The sequence below is a fragment of the Pan paniscus genome, chromosome 18 (assembly GCF_029289425.2).
Source record: "Pan paniscus chromosome 18, NHGRI_mPanPan1-v2.0_pri, whole genome shotgun sequence".
In the NCBI taxonomy this organism is placed as follows: Eukaryota; Metazoa; Chordata; class Mammalia; order Primates; family Hominidae; genus Pan; species Pan paniscus.
Genome location: NC_073267.2, coordinates 56715870 through 56737211, shown reverse-complemented (window position 1 = coordinate 56737211; position 21342 = coordinate 56715870). Strand labels below are relative to the sequence as shown.

Sequence of the window (21342 nt, the reverse complement as noted above, 5' to 3'; positions counted from 1 at the left end):
CTATAAAAATAGACACACAGATCAATGGAACAGAATGGAGAACCCAGAAACAAACCCACATACCTTCAACCAACTAATATTCAACAAAGTTGACAAAAATACACAATGGGGAGAGGACAGTCTCTTCAAAGAATGATGCTGGGAAAATTGGCTAGCCATATGCAGAAAAATTAAACTGGACCCCTGTCTCTCACCATATACAAAAATTAACTCAAGGTGGATTAAAATCTTAAATGTAAGACCTGAAACTATAAAAATCCTGGACGAAAACCTAGGAAAAACTCTTCTAGACATTGGCCTAGGGAGACTTTATGAATAAGTCCTCAAAAGCAAACACAATAAAAACAAAAATAGATACGTGGAACTCAATTAAACTAAAAGGCTTCTCTACATAGCAAAATAAATAATGAACAGAGTAAGCAGACAGCCTACAGAATGGGAGAAAATATTTGCAAACTGAACATCTGACAAAGGGTTAATATCCAGAATCTACAAGGAATTCAACTCAGCAAGAAAAAAAAGCAACCCTGTTAAAAACTGGGCAAAGGACATGAACAAACATTTTTCAGACAAAGACATACAAGTGACTGACAAGCATGAAAAAATATTCAACATTACTAGTCATCAGAGAAATAAGAATTAAAACCGCAATGAAATATACCATCTTTCACCAGTCAGAACAGCTGTTAAGAAGTCAAAAAACAACATGTTGGCGAGGATGTGGAGAAAAGGGGCCACTTATTTGCTGTCATTGGGAATGAAAATTAATACAACCTCTGTGGAAAACAGTATGGAGATTCCTCAAAGAACTAAAAATAGAATTACCATTTGACATAGCAATCCTACTACTGGGTACTTAACCAAAGGCAAAGAAATTATACCAAAAGGATACCTGTACTCATATGTTTTTTGCAGCACTATTCACAGTAGCAAAGCTATGGAATCAACCTAAGTTCCCCATCAACAGATGATTGGATAAAAATATATATATATCGTATACATATACACCATGGAATACGACTCATCTATAAAAAAGAATGAAATCGTGTCTTTTGCAGCAACATGGCTGGAACTGTCTTAAGTGAAATAACTCAGAAACAAAGTCAAATACTGCATGTTCTCACTTGTGAATACAAGCTAAATAATATGTACACATGGATATAGAGGATGGAGTAATAGTGAAGACTCGCAAGGCTGAGGGGGTGTAAGGGATGAGAAATTACTTAATGGGTACAACTCATGGGTACAGTAGTATATATTGTACCAATGTAATAATTTCTCATCCCTCATACCCGCTCGGCCTCATGGGTACAATATATACTACTGTACTGTACATGGGTACAATAGGATATATTGTACCCATGAGGCTGAGGGGATGTGAGGGATGAGAAATTATTACATTGTATAACTATTAACTATGTATACAAATAGTATATATTGTACCCATGAAGCTGAGGGGATGTGAGGGATGAGAAATTACTTAATGGGTACAGTATATACTACTGTATGCTAAAAGCCCAGACTTCATCACTACATAATATGTCCATGTAATAGCACTTGTAGCCCTTAAATCTATAAAAATAAATAAATAGTAAAAACAGAAAAATAACAAAGGCAAATCAAAAGCTGGTTTTTGAAAAATATCAACAAAATCGTTAAACCTCTAACAAGACTGACATAAAAAAGATTGTTAGTTTTTAAACAATAACAAAAATGAAACAGAAGATTTTACTACAGATGTTCAGATGCTTAAAGGATTAGTGTTGTTGCAATGAACAACCCTCCATGCATAAATTGACAACTTTGACTTAATTTAACAATTCCTTGAAAACCACACACTATCAAAATTCATTCAAAGTGAAATAGATCATAGGAACCATTGTATAACTATTAAAGAGATTAAAACTTTTCCCACAACCCTTCTGAAAAAGAAATCTCCAGGCCCAGATAATTTCACTAACAAATTCTACCAAACCTTTAAATAATTCCAATTCTACATAAGCTCTTCCAGAAAATAGAAGACTAAGGGACACTTCTCAATTCAACTAAATTTAGGAGGCTGATGTTAACCTTAATGCCAAACCAGGCAAAAACAGTACAAAAAAAGAAAACTACAGACTAATACTTCATGAACAGAGATGAAAAATTACCCAACAATAAATTAGCACATTGAATCTCTGATTCTCCAGTACCACTTGTGTGCCCAGTGATCCAAGCCGCTGACACCAAATTCCCAGAGTAAGTGTGCAATTCTACATTTGTTAAGGATTCTGTTCCACAAGACTGCCTTGACTTCATATCCCGATCTCAAGCTCCAGTCCCCAGGATACCCAAATTTCTCTCCAACTTGGCTACAAATTCAGGAGTCCTCATTCCTCCCCATGTTCAATAATGTTCTAGTAAGACTCACCAAACTCTGGAAAATGCTATACATTCTATTGTAGTTTATTCTAAAAGAAGCAAGTGAACAGCGAAATGAAGAGGTACATTAGGGTAAGGTCACAAGGGTCACAAGCATGGCCTTTTTTGTCCCCATGGAGTTAGAGTGTCCCACCCTCACAACTGGATGTATTCACCAAATCCTGTCGTTTAGAGGTTTTTAGGGAGGCTTCATTACGTAGGCATGATTGATTAAGTCATTGGCCACTGGTCATTGGACTCAAGCTGCTCCTCCTCTCTTTTCTGGGACGATTAGGGGGTGAGACTGAAAGCTCCAACCCTCTGATCAAAGATTGTTGTTTCTGGTGAAAGGCCTCATCCTGAAGCTATCTAAGGGCCTTAGCATAAACTCAAGATAGATGAGATAGCTCATCTCATTAGCATAAACTCAGATAATTGGAAGGGCCTGTTTTGAGTAACAAAAGATGCTCCTGTTGCTCAGGAAATTCCATTTAGGAGCTCCATGCCAGGAACTGGGGACCAAGACCAAATATATATTTCCCATTATACCAAAGAATCCCAGCAATATATCAAAAATAATACACCACAACCAAGTGGGCTTTATTCCAGGGATGTACAGTTATTTAATATTTAAAAATCATTTTATTTCTCCATTTACTATTTTAAATAAAGGAAAAAGCATATCAATTCATGTAGAAAAATCATTTAACAAAATTCAATGCATTCATGATAAAACCTCTCAGAAATATGGGAATACAAGGGAACTTCATCAACTTGATAAAGAATTATAAAAAATCTACAGCCAGCCTTATAATTAATGGTGAAAGTAAAAGTAATGCTTTTCTCTAATAGTGAGAATAAGGCAAGTTTGTGTTCTCTCTCTACTCGCATTGAACCTAGTACTGGAAGTCTTACCCAGTGCAGTAAAGCAAGAATATGAAATAAAAGACACACAAATTGTAAAAGTCACACTTCCCCTATTGAGGTGACATGATTGTTGGTGTAGAAAATTTGAAAGAATTAGGGAAAAAAAACTCATGTAACTATTAAGTGAATTTAAGATAGTGGCAGGATACAAGATCAATACACAAGAATCACTCATTTCTATATATTAGCAATGAACAACTAGAAATAGAAATCAATACAATCCAATTTAAAGCAGCATTAAGAAACAAAATACTTAAGTATAAATGAAACATATTAAGTATCTATATGTCATTAACTCCAAAATGCTGATGAAAGAAATCAAAGAAGACCATTGGTGAGACATACCATATTCAGGCACTGGAAGACTCAACATCCAAAAATATCATTTCTCTCAATATATAGAGTTATCGTCATTCCTATCAAAATCGCAGTAGAGTTTTTTTGTGGATACAGACAAATTGATTCTATAATTTATATGAAAAGACAAAGGAACCAAAATAGCTAAATCAGTTTTGAAAAAGAAGATAAAATTGGAGAAATCACACTCCCTAAGTTAAGGATTTTACTATATAGCTACAATAATCAAGACAGTGTGGTATTGGCAATGCAGTAGACACATAGATCAGTGGAATAACTTAGACTGCCAAACAAGTACAGCTTACTGGTACAGCTAACTGGTGTTTAAGAGAAGTGTAGTCATGGTTCAATGGAGAAAAGATAGTCTTTGTAACAGATGGTATTGGAAAAACTGGGCATCCCTAGCAGGGAAAAAAAAACCTTGACTAAACATCATATCTTACACAAAAACTAACTCAAAATAGATTACAAGCTTAAATGTAAAACATAAAACGATGAAACCTTTAGAAGACATAGAAAGTCTTTGTGACCTAGATTGAGTTAGTTGAAGAGCTCTTAGCCATGACACCAGAAACACAGTCAACAAAAGAAAAAGGCTGATAAGTTGACCTTTATCAAAATTCAGACCTTTACTTCACAAAAGACATTGCAAAGAGGATGAAAAAACAAGCCACAGACTAGGAGAAATAATAATTGCAAATCTCATTCACAAAGGATTTGTATTCACAATATATAAAAAACTCTAAACTCAAAAATAAAAAAAAATAGGAAGATTCAGAATGTAACTTGGTTCCTAATTTTTTATGAAGGTTAAACTTTGAATGCAGAAGAAATGTAAGAATTTCAAGTCTTTCGTAAGTATTCACCATTGCTTAAGTTATTCCCTTATCATAAATTGTACATAGCTGTGCTGTCAGTGAGTAATATTTAGGTTGACATAATTCCTATTAGCTGATAATAATCATTTCCACTCCAGTTGCTGAGTTATTTTCCCTTCACATATGGTAAGTCTCTCCCTTCCTCCCCATTGCCACTACTGGCTTTTCCCTAGAGTAACAGCATTAGAAGTTCAAAAATATCACTTTCACAACTTTTTCTTCTATACAGAAATATTTTTTATCTAAGCCTGTATGTGACAGATCTGTCACAGAATAGCAGTGAAATTGCTGGTCCAGGCAGGAATAGAAAGAGCAGAAACAAGTCGGCCTGCCTCGCATGCTTTCTCATCTCTCTTGCATACTGCCTGGACCATGGACACTTGTGCATAATGCTCTCCCATCTGAAATGTGGAGCGAGGTAGCAGCAGCCGCCCCTTCTGTTCCTGCCCCAGACTGACTCAGCCCTAGTCCCAGTGCCTGGAAAGAAACTCCATTTGTAAATGTCCTCTTCCAATCACCTTTCAAATCACCACCACTCTGAGAAATCTTCACTTTTGGTCATATTTGTTCAGATTATTCCGATACAACTGAGACCCCTGTGACTTGTGTTCTCTTCGACCCCACCACTATTCTTTATGTCTGTTCTATTTACATGAAAACATGTTAAACACTGACACTTTTATACACAAAATCTCCATTTGTAATCTCCGTTAAGTAAGACTGCTTTAAATAAAGACTGGAAGCAGACCTCAAGACCAATGAACAGATATAAACTTAATCTCCCCTTTAGACAATAGGAGTATGAGGGAACACAGGTAGATATGTGAATAAATAATTGGTTTAATGCTGAAACAAATTTATTCTGCCTTATATTTTATATATAATTTTGTGATATACTTTAAAGGTTATCTGTTTGCCCAAGATATTTGTTCTGATTATGGGCAATTCTGAGCTTGAACTGGGACATAAGCTTGTCTCTCCCAAATATAATAGCTGAAATAAGTGTATGTTCTAGCATATCACACACAGCCATCTCCTTACAGAATGAGAAATTTAGTAGCATATTCTTCAAAACACAGTTGTGTTGTTGTAGTATGTATTTTTTGTGTGTACATACTACTTCTTCAAAATCCACTCTGTAGTTTACACTAAAGCACATCTGAATTCAGAATAGCCACATTTCAATTCCTTAGTAGCCAAACGTGAATAGTTCCTACTATATTGCATGTTGAAATGGTCATATCTAATTTTCTTTTGAAGTTTCAAGGTACTGTGTTCACTGCCATATTGTAAATATATTCTTATACAGTTGACCACTGAAAAGTACCAGTTTGAACTCTGCTGATGCACTTATGTGGAGTTTTTTCAATAAATACAGTCAGCTCTCCTTACCTGTGGATTCCACATCCACTACCAAACGCAGATGGAAAATATAGTACTCGTGGGATGCAAACCCTTGTACATATTTCCTATGGCATCGGACCCCAAAGGGCTGACTATGGACTTCAGTATGTGTGGATTTGGGTATGGGTACTGGGGGCTGGTCCTGGAACCAATCTCATGTGTATACCTAGGGACAATTGTATTTAATTTTTACAATTTGGGAAATTAAAATGCATGGATTATATTTCCAATAAAACAAGCAAACTGATTTTAAGATAATATAATGTTTTTGATGAGCTATATAGCTCAGTTAAAATTATAATCTAGTACATTTTTACATGTAATTGTGTATAAGCTGCCACAATAGTAATGATAACTCAGTGGTATTCAGTAGGCTCTTCTCATGTGACAAAACAAAATGGGAGAGAATAGGGATAATTATAGCTAGCTTAATGTTACAGATGTGCACAGAATGAATACAGGTTATTTTGTTTGCAATCTCAGCTTTTCTCGATCTTATTTAGGTAATAATGATCTATCTTGTAGTCATAAAGATATTTTCCTGTATTTTATCAAAAAAGTTTTAGAATTTTACTTCTCATATGTAGGCTTTTAATGTACCTAAACTTTATTTTTGTGTATTGCATCAAAAGAACCTAGTTTAATTCATTTCTCTTGGATAACCAGTTGTCCCCATGCTTAATGAGTAGTGTGTTTTTCCCCACTGACTTGTAATGCCACGTTTGTGTGTATCCAGTTTCTCTGTGTGTGTGGTCCTATTTCTGTGCCTTCTATTTTGGTGCCTTACCTTAATTATCAGTCTGTGCACTGATTCCACATAGTATTAATCATTCTAGCTCTAAAATAATGTTTGATATCTGATAGGGAAATACCTTCCCATGTAATTTTGTCTTCAGAATTGTCTTGACTATTCTTGTCCCTTTGTCCCTTCACATGAATTTAGAATTAATTTTTCTTACTTGACCAAAAAAAATTCTGTTGACTTCTTGATTGATTTGATTACATTTTATTTAAAGATTAATTTTTGAGAAACTATTTGTGATGTTGAATCTTCCATTCCATAACATTTATTCACATTGTCTTTACATTTCCCCTGGTAATGTTTTGCCATTATCTTCATAAAACTCCTACACAGCTTTTGCTAGATTATTTTTTAAAACTTAGAGATTTCATTGTTATTGAATGAGTTTTTTTTCCTATTACTTTTCTAATGACTATTATTGAAATTTAAGGAGGCTATTGATTTTGGTATGTGGATCTTATATTCATCAATCTGACTTTATTCTCTTATTCTAATAATTGGCATATTCTCTTGGATTTCCTATATAGATAATTATTTCATTTGAAAATAAAAATGATCTCTTGCTATGTAAGTATTGTATCTCTTCTTTCTTTTTTGGTCTTATTGCATTGGCCAGGACCTTCATTACAGTGTTGAGTAGTCATGGTGTTATTTGGTATCATTGACTTGTTCATGACCATACATTCTTTTTATTCAGAAGAGTTTATTTTGTAATATGTAACAGAACCATGTATGACTTAATAGAATGTAAATATAGTACAGTATTTTTTATTTTATTTATTCTTCTAATCACAGATTATCGCAATTTAGGAAGTACAAATTTTAAAAGCTTAAAAATCACCCAGAGATGATCACTGTTTGCATTTTGATATGTGGCAGAATCACAAATTAGGTTTTAAAGTCAGTCTAAAAATGGCAAAATTACTCTCTAAAATCCATTAAATCACTCACAAGTTAAAATATACATATATGGATTTGTGTCATCTTCCCTATACATATACAGTAATATATATTGTAAGATAAAATGGAGAAGATTACATATGAAAACACAATTCTCTAGCCTTTTTACTATACCTCTACAGTTGGTGAAAAACAGATTATATATTGATCTCCTACAGCATGCCAAGCATGCAGTTGGATTCAGAACATTAAATCTGTGTGGATTAACTCCAGCATGTACGTGATTTTTATCTTACTAGCTTGAGAAGCTATGCTTGTGTGATGCAACTCTCTCATATAAAAGGTACTGTATTTTATATAGCTATATTTTATAAATACCTATTATTGTGTATTTACTTGATAGCATTATTATTTAGCCCCATAAGTGACATTTCACAAACAGTGCCCTGTATAATCCAAAAACAGCAGTTGAAGAAATATAATAACAAAGGAGAGGACTGGGATTCTCAAATCCAAAGAAAATATATTATTCCAGGTCCTTTCAGGAAGTAGACATTCAATGTCAGCTAAACAGAGTAGAATAACAGATTCGTACATGTCAGGTACATGTGGAAATTTAGCAAAAGATATATGAACATGAACCCAAGCAGAGGAAACTATTAAAAATAACAGACATGTGATATGTAAAATTCACCAGATAAAATCCCTGGTTGTGTTAGCCACACTTTCAAAATTCTATTGTTCATAAGTCTTAGAAATTCCTTCCCTCCCCTTCTTCCCATAGTGAACAGAGTTTGAATTATATTTCAATTCTTTACATACTACAGAGTTTGAAATAGAATTCTAAAGAGTGAAGGAGCAATCATGGACTTTCTAAAAGGCTTTTTCATTATGGCTAGGGTATTTAAGCAGACTTACTCAGATTTTGTTCCACAAAACATCTATTGGACTCATGGCCTTTCCCACTGTAGTTCATCTCTCTACGTCTTCAACAGCTTGTTAGCAGAGTATCCTTATATAGAAGTGAGAGTTTATTAGTGGTATTTTCTACAAATTTTCATTATCATAGGTATTCTATTGTTTGGCAGTTTTAAAGCTACCATTATAATAAGAAGAGAGAATTTCATCTCATAGCATGTGAAGCTTAAATCTTCAATTGGGTCACTTGGGGTCACCCAAGGCCAACAGTAACCTGAAAAGGAAAAAAGTTTTCAGTTTTTTTACTAGAAGGGCTAATTGTGGTACATCTGTTCTTTCTTTCAGCCCAAGTTTTAGTTAATTGTCTAAATGTTCTGTTCTCTGCTTAGCAAAGGATTTAATAGCTGATTTTATATACATTCCTGGTTTAATCTTACTTTAATACACTTTCATTGATAGGATAAATGCCCCTTCTTAAGGTGGGCAATTCTGTTAACTCAGCATGTTGTCAAACTTCTCAAGATGATAAGATTGAATCTTACATTTGGTTAGTTCTTTTTTTTTTTTTTTTTTTTTTCTTTTTATGAGATGGAGTCCCTCTGTCCCCCAGGCTGGAGTGCAATGGCGTAATCTTGGCTGACCACAACCTCCACCTCCCAGGTTCAAGCGATTCTCCTGCCTCAGCCTCCAGAGTAGTCGGGATTACAGGCACCCACCACCACACCCAGCTAATTTTTGTATTTTTAGTAGAGATGGGTTTTCACCATGTTGGTCAAGCTAGTGTTGAACTCCTGACCTCAAGCAGTCCACCTACCTCGGTCTCCCAAAGTGCTGGAATTACAGGCGTGAGCCACCATGCCCAGCCGATTAATTCTTGTGTCTCATAGTTATTAAAGTACATGGATTTCTTACCTTTTATGAGCTAATGAATATTTCGTAGAAACCCTGGAAGAGGAGTTTGCAGTGAGCCAAGATCACACCACTGCACTCCAGCCTGGGCAACAGAGTGAGACTCCATCTCTAAATAAATAAATAAATAAACAAACAAACTAATAGATTCTTTTGAATATACATAAATTAAAACATGACAAAATATTTTCTACTCACCTATTTGACAGAAACTTTTCAGCAGTCACAGTGTTATATTCCATTAGGTTTCCCTTTCAGTTGGCCTCCCTCTACAAAAGATGTTCGCTTCCTTTTTTCATTCAGGTAACATGTGCTGTCTCCCCCACTGAGTCACATATCCTAGACACTGACTGGGGATAAATGGATTGCATTTGCCCAGAGATAAAGTTAACTTTATTGTGAATATCAGTTAATTGCCTTTGACTATTTCTTGTTGTCAGTAGCATATGTTGCAAAACACTTCAATAATATTTAGTATTTCAAAGTGAAAGTTTTATATCAGCTTAGCTAAGCATTCTGCACTTACCGATAGTAGGCAGCATGGGTTTCAGAGCATCATTTTTTTAATGTTTAATTTTTAGAGGATTCCTAATGGACTTATTTGTGTTTCTTCTTAATTTGTTTTTCTTCTCCATGTAGAACTGGCTTTCCTAAGGTTTATACAGTAAGACAGACGTATCCCCACATTGAAGCTCTTTCCATTTGAGTCTAGGCTGATAATGTAATTGGGAAATTAAGGAAGAGAGTTAAAGACAATCTGGAAGAGGAGAACTCACTGAATATAGAAATGACTAAAATGGACATGAGCTCTAAGGGCAGCCAAGGAGAAAAATCAGACTTTTAAGTTAAATGGTCCATAAGCTACCTCTCTTAATGAGAAGTAAGACAGTTGCTTACAGCACATTAACAACCTAGAATAACCCAAACCTCATCAAGTGGTAGTGTATTGAGTAACACCACCAATTTTATAGCCTTTGAAGATAAATTAAAACCAGCCTCAAAAAAATTGCATACTAGATATACAAATATTGGCATATTCAGAGAAGCAACATTTAATATGTACATTTTACATATTATGTCACTTAAACATTTACCGTGGGTTTTTAAAATAGGTTGAAATGTTCTGCAGTTAACTTTTGTATTAACCACTTTGTTGAGATGTAATTCACACACCATACAATTCACCCATTTACTCTATACAATTTAGTGGCTTTTAAAAGTGTATTCAGGCTGGGCGCAATGGCTCACACCTGTAATCCCAGCACTTTGGGAGGCCGAGGCAGGCAGATCACTTGAGGTCAGGAGTTCGAGACCAGCCTGGCCAACATGGTGAAACCCCATCTCTACTAAAAATGCAAAAATTAGCTGGGCGTGGTGGCGCGTGCCTGTAATCCCAGCTACTCAGGAGGCTGAGGCAGGAGAATCACTTCTACCTGGGAGGCAGAGATTGCAGTGAACCGAGATCACACCACTGTACTCCAGCCTGGGCAACAGAGCTGGACTTCAATTTAAAAAAAAATGTATTCATATTGTTGTGCATCCATCATCACAAGCAATTTTAGGACATTTTATTACCCTAAAAAGAAGCCCCATTCACCTTAGCTGTTACTCTCCAATTCCCCTATGACTTCGTCCACTGCCACCAGACCTAAGAAACCACTAATCTTCTTTCTGTCTCTGTAGCTTTCTGTCTCTATAATTGGACCTGTTCTGAACATCTTGTATATGCAGTTATACAATATGTGTTACTTTATGACTGGTTTATTTGACTTGGTATAATGTTTTCAAGATTTTTCTATGTCGTAGTGTGTAGCAGTATTCCTTTCTTTCTGTTGTCAACAGACCATTATATGGTTATACTACGTTTCATTATTCATCCTTCAGTTGATGGACACATGGGTTTTTTGCACTTTTTGGCTATTATGAATACTGCTGTGAACATTCATATGCAAGTTTTTATGTAGACATGTTTTCATTTCTCTTGAGATATACCTAGGAGTAGAGTGTTCTTTAGAGGTGGAACTCTGGTTTTTGTTGTTTGTTTGTTTTTGAGATGGAATCTCGCTCTGTCGCCCAGGCTGGAGTGCAGTGGTGTGATCTCAGTTCACTGCAAGCTCTGCCTCCTGGGTTCACACCATTCTCCTGCCTCAGCCTCCCGAGTAGCTGGGACTACAGGCGCCCACCACCACGCCCAGCTAATTGTTTTGTATTTTTAGTAGAGACGGGGTTTCACCATGTTAGCCAGATGGTCTCGATCTCCTGACCTCGTGATCCACCCGCCTCGGCCTCCCAAAGTGCTGGGATCACAGGCGTGAGCCACTGCCCCGGCCAGAACTCTGTTTTTAACTGAGGAACCACCAGACTGTATTTCAAAGCAGGTTTGCCATTTTATATTCCCGTCTACATTATACAAGTGCTCTCGTTTTTCTATATCCTCACCAACCTCTGTTACCTGTCTTTTTTATTTTAGCCATCCTGGTGGGTGTGAAGTGTTATTTAATTGTGGTTTTGATTTGCAGTTGTCTAATGGCTAATGATGTTGAGCTTTCTTCACGTACTTGTTGGCCATTTGTATCTCTTCCTTGGAAAACTATTCAGATTCTTTGCTTTTTTAATAATTGGGTTATTTGTCTTTTTGCTATTGAGTTGTAAAATTTCTTTAATACATTCTAGATACAAGTCCCCTATTAAATATGAGATTTCAAAAATTTTCTCCCTTTCTGTGGGTTGTCATCTTACTTTCTTGATAGTATTTGAAGCACAAACTTGATGATGTCAAGTTTATTTTTGTTATTGTTATTTGTGCTTTTATCATGAGAGTTTCATATATTTTTAATAGCTTAATTGGGGTTTAATTGGCAGAGTAAATTACTTATCTTTAAAGGTTGTAAGTCGATATGTTTTGGTATACAAATGCATCTATAAAAATATCACCACAATCAAGATAATGAACATATCCATCACTCACAAAAGTTTCCTCTTAACCCTGTGTAATCAGCACTTTCCCCATCCCACAGGAAACCACTGATCTGCTTTCTGTCACTGTAGATTAGATTGCATTTTCTAATATTTTATATTAATGGAATCACACAATATCTGTTCCTTTATGTCTGGGTTTTCTTACGCTGCATAATAATATTGAGATTTATCCATGGTTTTACATGTATCTTTAGCTCTTTGCTTATTATTCCTGAGGAATATTCCATTGTATGGATGCATCACAATTTGCTTATATCCATTTACATGTTGATGAGCAATTAGATCTATATCAGGTCTGACTGCTACAAATAGTCAGCTGTGAACATTCATATGCAAGTTATTGTCTGAACATATGCTTTCCTTTGTAAATACCAAGGAATGGAGTAGCTATGTCTTTTGAAACATGCATGTTTAACTTTTTAAGAAAATGGCAGACATGCCAGTTTCTCCACATTTTCTCCAAAATTGGTATGGTTGGTCTTTTTAATTTTATCTGTTCTGTTTGTAGTAGATGTTCTTGTAGTTTTAATTTTAGTTTATTTAATAAATTAGGATATTTGTTTTATTATTATTGAATATTGAAAGATTTTTATATATTCTGGGTACAAGTCCTTTGTTATTGGATATGTCATTTGCAAATATTTTCTTGCAGATCTCTAGCTTATCTTTTCATTTTCTGAACAATGTCTTTCAAAGGGGAGAAGTATCTAGTTTTGGGAAAGTACCATATTTCAATTTTTTTTATAGATATGGTTTTAGTGTCGTAACTAAGAAATCATTACCTAACACAATGTTTTGCCCTAGAAATTGAAGAGGTCTGGATTTTACAATTTAGGTCTGTGATTCATTATATCCGAGTTCCTTTTTTGTAAATTGTTCCAACACCATTTATTGAAAATACTTTCTTTTTCCACTCAATTGCCTTTGATCCATGATGAAAATCAGTTGACAATATATGTTTGGGTATATTTCTTCATTCTCTTTTCTGTTCCCATGCTCTATTGTCCATCTTTGTGGCAGTACCACACTTGATTACTATTGTTTAAAATGAGTAGTCAATTCAGATAGTATATGCCCTCCTTCTTTTCCAGAGTTATTTTGGCTGTTCTAGTTTCTTTGTATTTCCTATAAATTTTAGGGTCAGTTTGTTAGTTTCTGCAAAAGAAATACAAATAAAAAGTCTGCTGAGAATTTTATTGGGATTACAATGAAACTATAGGTCAATTTGGGGATAAATGACATCTTAACAATATTGCATCCTCTGACTATGAATGTAGTGCATATATAGCTTTTTTATTTTAGATGTTTAATTTTTTAACAGTGTTTCTAGTTTTCAATGTACAGGTCTTATGCATCTTTTGTCAGATTTATACCTAAGTAGTTTATATTTTTGATGCTATTATGCCTGGTACTTTTTTTTTTCAAGTTTTTTTTTTTTTTTTAATAGAGACAGGGTCTTTCTATGTTGCCCAGGCTGGTCTCAGACTCCTGGGCTCAAGCAATCCTCCTGTCTTGGCCTCCTCAAAGTGCTAGGATTACATGTAGGTGTGACCCACTGCACCCAGCCAGTATTTTAAATTTCAGTTTCCATTGTTCTTGACTATTGTATTTATATCTGCCACCTAGCCAAACTTACTAGTTCTAGTAATTTTTTCGGAGATCTCATATGATTTTTCTAAGTACATGGCCATATAACTTGCAAATAAAGACAGTTTTACCTCTTTCTTTCCAATCCGGATGTCTTTTGTTTTTCTTTCGTTTTACAATGGCTAGAACCTGTATATTCATTGCTGAGTGGAAGTGGTGAGAGCACGCATTCTTGCCTTGTAAGAACAGGGACCTTAGGAGGACAGCATTCAGTCTTCCACCATTAGTATGATGTTCACTGTAGGTCTTCTGTGGATGCCCTTTACAGTGTTGAGAATTTTTTTTCTATTCCTAGTTTGCTGAGAGTTTAGATCAGAAATGGGTTTTGGATTTTGTCAGATCCTTTTTCTGCCTTTTATTAGATGACTGTATTATTTTCCTTTTTTTGTTTGTTAAACTAATGAATTACACTAATTTGTTTTTGAATATTAAAGGAACTTTGCATTCCTGCAATAAATTCAACTTGGTCATGATTTTAGTATTTATAATATTCCTACAGTGTTCACTTTGCAAGATGCTGTGTTCACTGAAACATGCTCTTATCAGAAATATGTCCTCTCTGTGTGATTGGCTGGTAATCACAGAGCAGAGACATGGTTCAAAAAATGCACACGTTTCAATGAACACTGAACTGTGCAAATCAAGATCTGACTGTATTATTGAATTTGATTGGCTAGAATTTTGTTTTAAAACACTGCATCTATCCTCATGAAGAATATTGGTCTGTAGTTTTCTTATGATGTCTTTCATTTGGGTGTTTAACACTGGTTTCACAGGATGAGTTGGGAAGTATGTCTTTCTCATCTATTTTCTAAAGAGTTTGTGTAGTACGTGTATTATTTCTTCTCTCAATATTTAGTAGAATTCATCAGTGAAGCCATTTCGGTCTGGAGTTTTCTTTTTTGGAGACTGTTACACTGCAATTTCAATTTATCTCTTCTTGAGTAAGCTTTGGTGTTTTGTGACTTCCAGGGAATTCGTCCATTTCATCTAACTTATCAATTGTATTGGCACAAAGTTTTTTATAACATTCCCTTATCATCCTTTTAAAATCCCTAAAATTTGTAGTGATGTTAACTCTGTCATTTCTGATATTGGTACTTTTTACCTTTTCTCCTTTTTATTTTTTTAATGGCCATTCTGAGTGAAGGCTTATCAATTTTATTGTTTTTTGCAAGAAACCAGCTTTTGTTTTCATTGATTTTTCTCTATTTTTTTCCTGTTTTCTATGTCACTGATTTTCTCTACTATTATTTACTTTTTTCTCCTTAATTTACATTTTATTTACTCTTCTATTTTTGGCTTTTAAGAAAGTAACTGAGGTTATTTGTTTGAGACTTTTCTTCTTTTCTACTATAGGTGTTTAATGATATAAATAGTCCTTTAAATACTACTATAGTGACATACAACAAATCTTGATGGCTTCATTTTTATGCAGCTCAAAGTACTTTCGAATTTTTCTTTGTACTCATGGTTTATTTAGTAGTGTTTTATTTTCAGTTTTAAAAAAATTCGGAAATTTTTGAAATAACTGTTATTGCTTTCCCATTTAATTCCGTTATGATCAGAGAAAATATTTTGTATGACTTAAATTGTTTTATATTTATTGAGACTTGTTTCAGAATCCAGAATATGCTCTATCTTGATAAATATTTCATGTTACGTCAAAAGATTGTATATTCTGGTGTTGCTGGGTTGTGGTCAATAAACGTCAATCAGGTGAAATTGGTTATTATTGTTTGAGTCTTCTTTATCCTCGTTGATTTTATGTCTTTTAGTTTATCAATTATTAAAAGAGACATATTGGAATCCGTGACTATAGTTGTGAACTTGTCTGTTTCTTCCACAGTTCTTCCAGTTTTTGTTTCATGTTATTTGAAGTTATGTTATTAGGCCTATAAACATTTAGGATTCTTATGTTCTCTAGAACTGACTCTTTTATATGAAATGACTCTCTTTGTTCTGGTGATATTCTTTGTTCTGAAGTCTACCTTCTCTCTTATTCATATTGTCACTCCAGCTTTCTTTTTATTTGCCTTAACTTGCTATATCTGTTTTTAACCTATGTAAATAGTTTTGTTGAGATATAATCACTTGCCATACAATTCACCCATTTAAAGTATACAGTTCAATGGTTTTTAGAATATGCATAGAGTTATATAACCATCACCTTCAAGTTTAGAACATTTTCATTAACCCCGAATGAAACTCTTACCCCTTAAGCAGTCATTCCCCCTTTCCTCCAATTCCCTCAGCCCCAGCTAATTACTAGTCTACTTTCCATCGCTATAGATTTTCCTATTCTGAACATTCCATATAAGTGGAATATATGTTGTCCTTTGTGACTGGCTTCTTTCACTTAGCATGTTTTTAAGGTTCAGCCATGTCTTTGTATAATAGATTCCTTTTTTGGCCAAATAGAATTTTGTTATATAGATATACCACATTTTGTTTATCCATTCATCAATTGATAGATATTTGGATAGTTTCAACCTTTTGATCCCTTTAAATACTACTACTATGAACATTTTTCCATATAAGTTTTTGTGTAGCCATGTTTTCATTTTCCTTGGAATATATCTAGGAATAAAATCCTGGGTCAAATTTTAACTCTATGTTTAATCTTTTGAGTAACTGCTAGACTGTTTTTCAAAGCTGCTGTACCATTTTACATGTCTCCCAACAGTGTATGAGCTTCCAATTACTCCACATTTTCTTGAACACTAGTTATTATCTATCTTTTTCTAAAAATTATAGCTGTCTGGCTGGGTGCAGTGGCTCACGCCTGTAATTCCAGTTCTTTGGGAGGCCCAGGTGGGCAGATCACTTGAAGTCAGGAGTTCAAGACCAGCCTGGCCAACATGGTGAAACTCCATCTCTACTAAAAGTACAAAAATTAGCCGGGCATGATGGCAGGCGTCTGTAATTCCAGCTACTCCAGAGGCTGAGGTAGGAGAATGACATGAACCCGGGAGGCAGAGGTTGCAGTGAGCCGAGATTGTGCCACTGTACTCCAGGCTGGGCAACAGAGCAAGACTCCATCACAAAAAAACAAAAACAGAAAAATTTTACCTGTTGTACTGGATGTGAAGTGTTGTCTCATTGTGGTTTTGATTTGGAGTTCTCTGATGGCTAATTTTGTTGAACATCTTTTCATGTGCATATTGGCTGTTCGTATATATTTTCGTATATATTTTCCTTGAAAAAATGTCTGTTCAGCTACTTAGTTCATTTTTTAAATTAGGTTGTCTTTTGTTATTAAATTGTGAGAGTTTCTTGTATATTCCATATGCAAGTCTTTTTCAGATATAATTTGCAAACATGTTCTCCCATTTTGTGGGTTGTCTTTTTGCCTTCCTTGGGGTGATCTATCTTTTATCATTGCTTTTACATCTTACCTATTTGTATCTTTATATTGGAGGCAATATATAGTTGAGTCTTCATTTTTTAATCCAATCTCACAACGTATGGCTTGTAGTTTGTGTGTTTAGAGCCTTTATATTTCATGTCAGTATTGATATTGTTAAAATCTACTTTCTTGTTTTTGTCCTCTTTCTAAAGGTTTTCATTTAAATTAAGTGAGTATTTTTATGATTCTATTTTATCTTTTTGTTGATTTATTCATTAGAAATCTTATTTTAGTGAATACTGTAGCGTTTATACATCTTTAACTTATCCTAGTCTATCTTCAAACAGTATTATAGCACTTCACGTATAGTTTCAGAACCTTTATGATAGTATATTTATATTTCTCCTCTTCTGGTTTTAGTGTTATTTTTATCACACATTTTACATCTACTACCTTATTAACACCATACTATGTTGGTTTTTGTTTGTTTAGACAGTTGATTCTCCTTAAATAAATTTAAATAATAAGAAAAAGACTTTTCTGTTTGCCTACATGTTTGCCATTTTCAGTGTTCCTTGTTTTGTGTAGATCTAGAGTGTCATCTGGTGTCATTTTCCATCTGCCTGATAGACTTCCTTTAACATTTCTTATACTGCTATAAAGAAAAATATAGACATAAATGACTACATAAATATTAAAAACCTTTTAGTGAAGGGTACCGTAAACAAAATTTTTTTAAAAAAATAAAAGGCTGGGAAGTATTTACAACATATCAGGTAATAATAACAGCAGTACATCATAATAATAATAATAGCAGTTATTAAATGTGTACTGTGCTATACCAGGCACTATACTGAACACTTTACGATGTATTTTCTCATTCAATCCTTAGAACAGCTGTTTGAAGGTAATGTGCTATTATGACTTCCATCTTACAAACAAGGATATGAGACTAACAGATAAGTGGCTAAAGTCTCTAACAATAAAAGATCTAAAAATCAATGAGAACATAATTTTAATTGGCAGTTCTTCAGAAAAATGTGAATGGCTTATAAACATAAATGTAATACTCAGCTGCTGTCATCATCAGAAGAATGAAGTTATTTTTAAGCTCTTCAACTGTTAAGAGTAAGAAGCAATGTTACTAATACCGGCAAGATATGAAAAGACACTCATACATTGTTGGAAATAAAAATTGGTATAGCTTTTCAGAGACCATTTAGCTTTAACTGTTGACATTTAAAATATCCATATCCTTTGACCAGATGACTGTCATCTGGAATTTCTCATACAAGTTCCCAAAGAAAAATTTTCTCTCTACTCTGTGTGTGTGTGTGTGTGTGTGTGTGTGTGTGTGTGTGTGTGTGTGTGTGTAATAGAGAGCAGTTGGCAATAACCTGACCATCAATAGCATAGTGTTAAAATGAATGATGGCTTGGCCATATAATGGAATAACCATTGGAAAAACATGAGACTGTGTAGAAACAGGCAATTTGATAGGCTACTAATGGGAGACTTAAATTGGTACACCTTCTCATGGGGGATGTTTTCAATATAGGGATCAAAAGTCTTCAATCAGACTATATCCCATTCCCCTTTGTGTATGCTATATAATGTAGTGGAAAGAAAAATATTATAGAAAAATATATGTATCAGAACCCAATTAGGTTTTTTTTAAGGATATATGTATTTACATATTTATATGTGCCTAGAAGAAAGCTTAGAAAGATGCATACCAAATTATTAACATTGATTATTCCTGGAAAGGAAGGATTTTGACTTTTTAAATCTCTCTATTGAATGTTATGATCGCTTTTGTAATCATTTTTAATAAAAAAATTTTTAAGATATATTAGTTATAATTGCCAAGAACACATAGAGAAATTGACTAAAAAGAAGCAAGACTCTTTGTCCCCAATGGTTTCTAAACCAAATGGGTAAAGGTTCTTCCTCCTTTGGCTTAAATCAAATTTTATTTTTAAAGGCAAGATGCTGGGTTCTACTTGTAGAGCTCTGTAGAATTTTAAAGAACTGAACTGTTACGAATCTCATGTTTCACAATACAGGACCAAAGTAGCTAGGGAGCTCTAAGACACTTATAATCTTTACCAACTGATATCAAAAATTAAGAATGACATTTTATTTATTCATTTATTTATGTATGTATTTATTCATTCATTCATTCATTCATTCATTCATTCAGGTAAAGTAGTGAGTAGAGTACCTTAACATCCAAGAAAGTAAAATAGCCACCTCCGCAGCAGCTCATTAAGTACTGGTAACACATAGAGGTCAGTGTTCCAGAGCTTTAAAAAAAAGTATTGATACAGTTGAAGACCCCTCCACTAGAGATAAGATGAAGCACTGTATCCATATTACCAATGACAGTCACCCAAGAAATGCAAACAGCTACATCACCCTCCCTCCTGGGTAGATCCATCATACTTGTCATGAAGATCAACTGCATTGTCACTGGAGACTTGGATCCAGCCATCCTCCTGCATGTGGTAGAGGTTAGCAGCACCTCCTGAGTAGGCAACTATGCAGGTGGCTTGGTAGATGGCTTGGTAGCTTACCTCATGGGCCAGATCATAGGCCTGCTCCATTTCCAGGTTATAGGAATAGCCCTGATTCATAACCCCATAAGCATACACAGAGCCAGAACCTACAGAGAAGGTGGCCCCTGAGATCTGATTCCCTTCAGTGTCCATGTAGCAGAGGCCAGGGCCTCTCCTATCCCAGCCACAGATCATGTTGCCCATGGACAGCCCCATGCCTTTGTACTGATACAATATGTTGGCAAGCAGCTTGGAGGCAGCTGTTACAGGGATGCATTCCTTATTTCAAAGCTCATACATTTGACTTTGCCGAGCCAACAGCCATTCTCAGAAGCTACAGTTCCCTGTGCCCCTAGCCATGATGGCTTCGGGTAGGGGTTGATCTCTGTCACCTTCTTTACCATCTGGAGGCAATGTAAGCACCCACTGCAGCCCTATAGTCTGCTGCAACTGTGACTCCATGCCAGAACTTGAAGACCAGGGTGGTGATTCCATGAAGCATTTTGATTCCCCGCTCCTCTGAGACTCCCCAGCTGGGCATGGCCAGCCTCAGCCCATCAGTGGGACTCCCTGGACCCAGATCCAGCAGATCTGCATAAACTGTGAGTCCAGAAAACCTGCACTGGTTCACAGCAGCCTCTCCAACTAGCTGACCAGTTCCATGTCTAGTGTGGGCAACAGAAGGAATAACATTTTAAATTGCATGACTGCAAAAGGGTTTTTGTTGTAGGTTGTTGTATATTTGAAATTGTGACCAGACTTATAATAATGAAATATGTGCAGTAGTTTTGCAAAGGAAAATAAGGATGCATGCTCACTCAAATGTTGACCATATGATGCATAGATTATAGAATATTGTAGAAAGTCCACTTTTATCACATGTTCTCATGTTTTAATACAATCTTCTAATAACAGAGTGTGCTACATCTCTGTGAAATATCTAGAAAAACTCTTTAGCTAAAAGGGTAGGATGGGTAAGTTACCAGGAAAAATTTTTATAAATTAGAATTTTAAAATTCATTGTTAGACAGGAGACAAAGAAGAAATCATTTATTCTTTCTAGTGGACAAATACTGTTCTATAATAGGTCGTGAACAAAGTCACCTGAGAGTTTTCCAAGTAAATGTTATGGTCCGAAAGATTTTTTTCATTTGTTAAAGAATTGTTCTGGTAAACTATTTGTTTTGGAATTTTTCATCTGGAAAAATAGTTTGAAGCCAATCATATATTTACTAGACATCATGCAAATTGAATATTTGGTACATTGGTTTCTATTCTGTGTTAAACGCTTAGAAATTTTGCTTTCTTATAATC

General features: G+C 34.9%; 1 protein-coding gene and 1 pseudogene across 1 annotated transcript in view; one reads left to right on the top strand and one right to left on the bottom strand.

Moving 5' to 3' along the window:
* Positions 1-21342, top strand: part of ITFG1 (integrin alpha FG-GAP repeat containing 1) — a 302379-nt gene that overhangs the window by 177082 nt on the left and 103955 nt on the right. The window lies entirely within an intron of this gene.
* On the bottom strand, positions 10596-20767 carry LOC103786278 (proteasome subunit beta type-5-like; annotated as a pseudogene).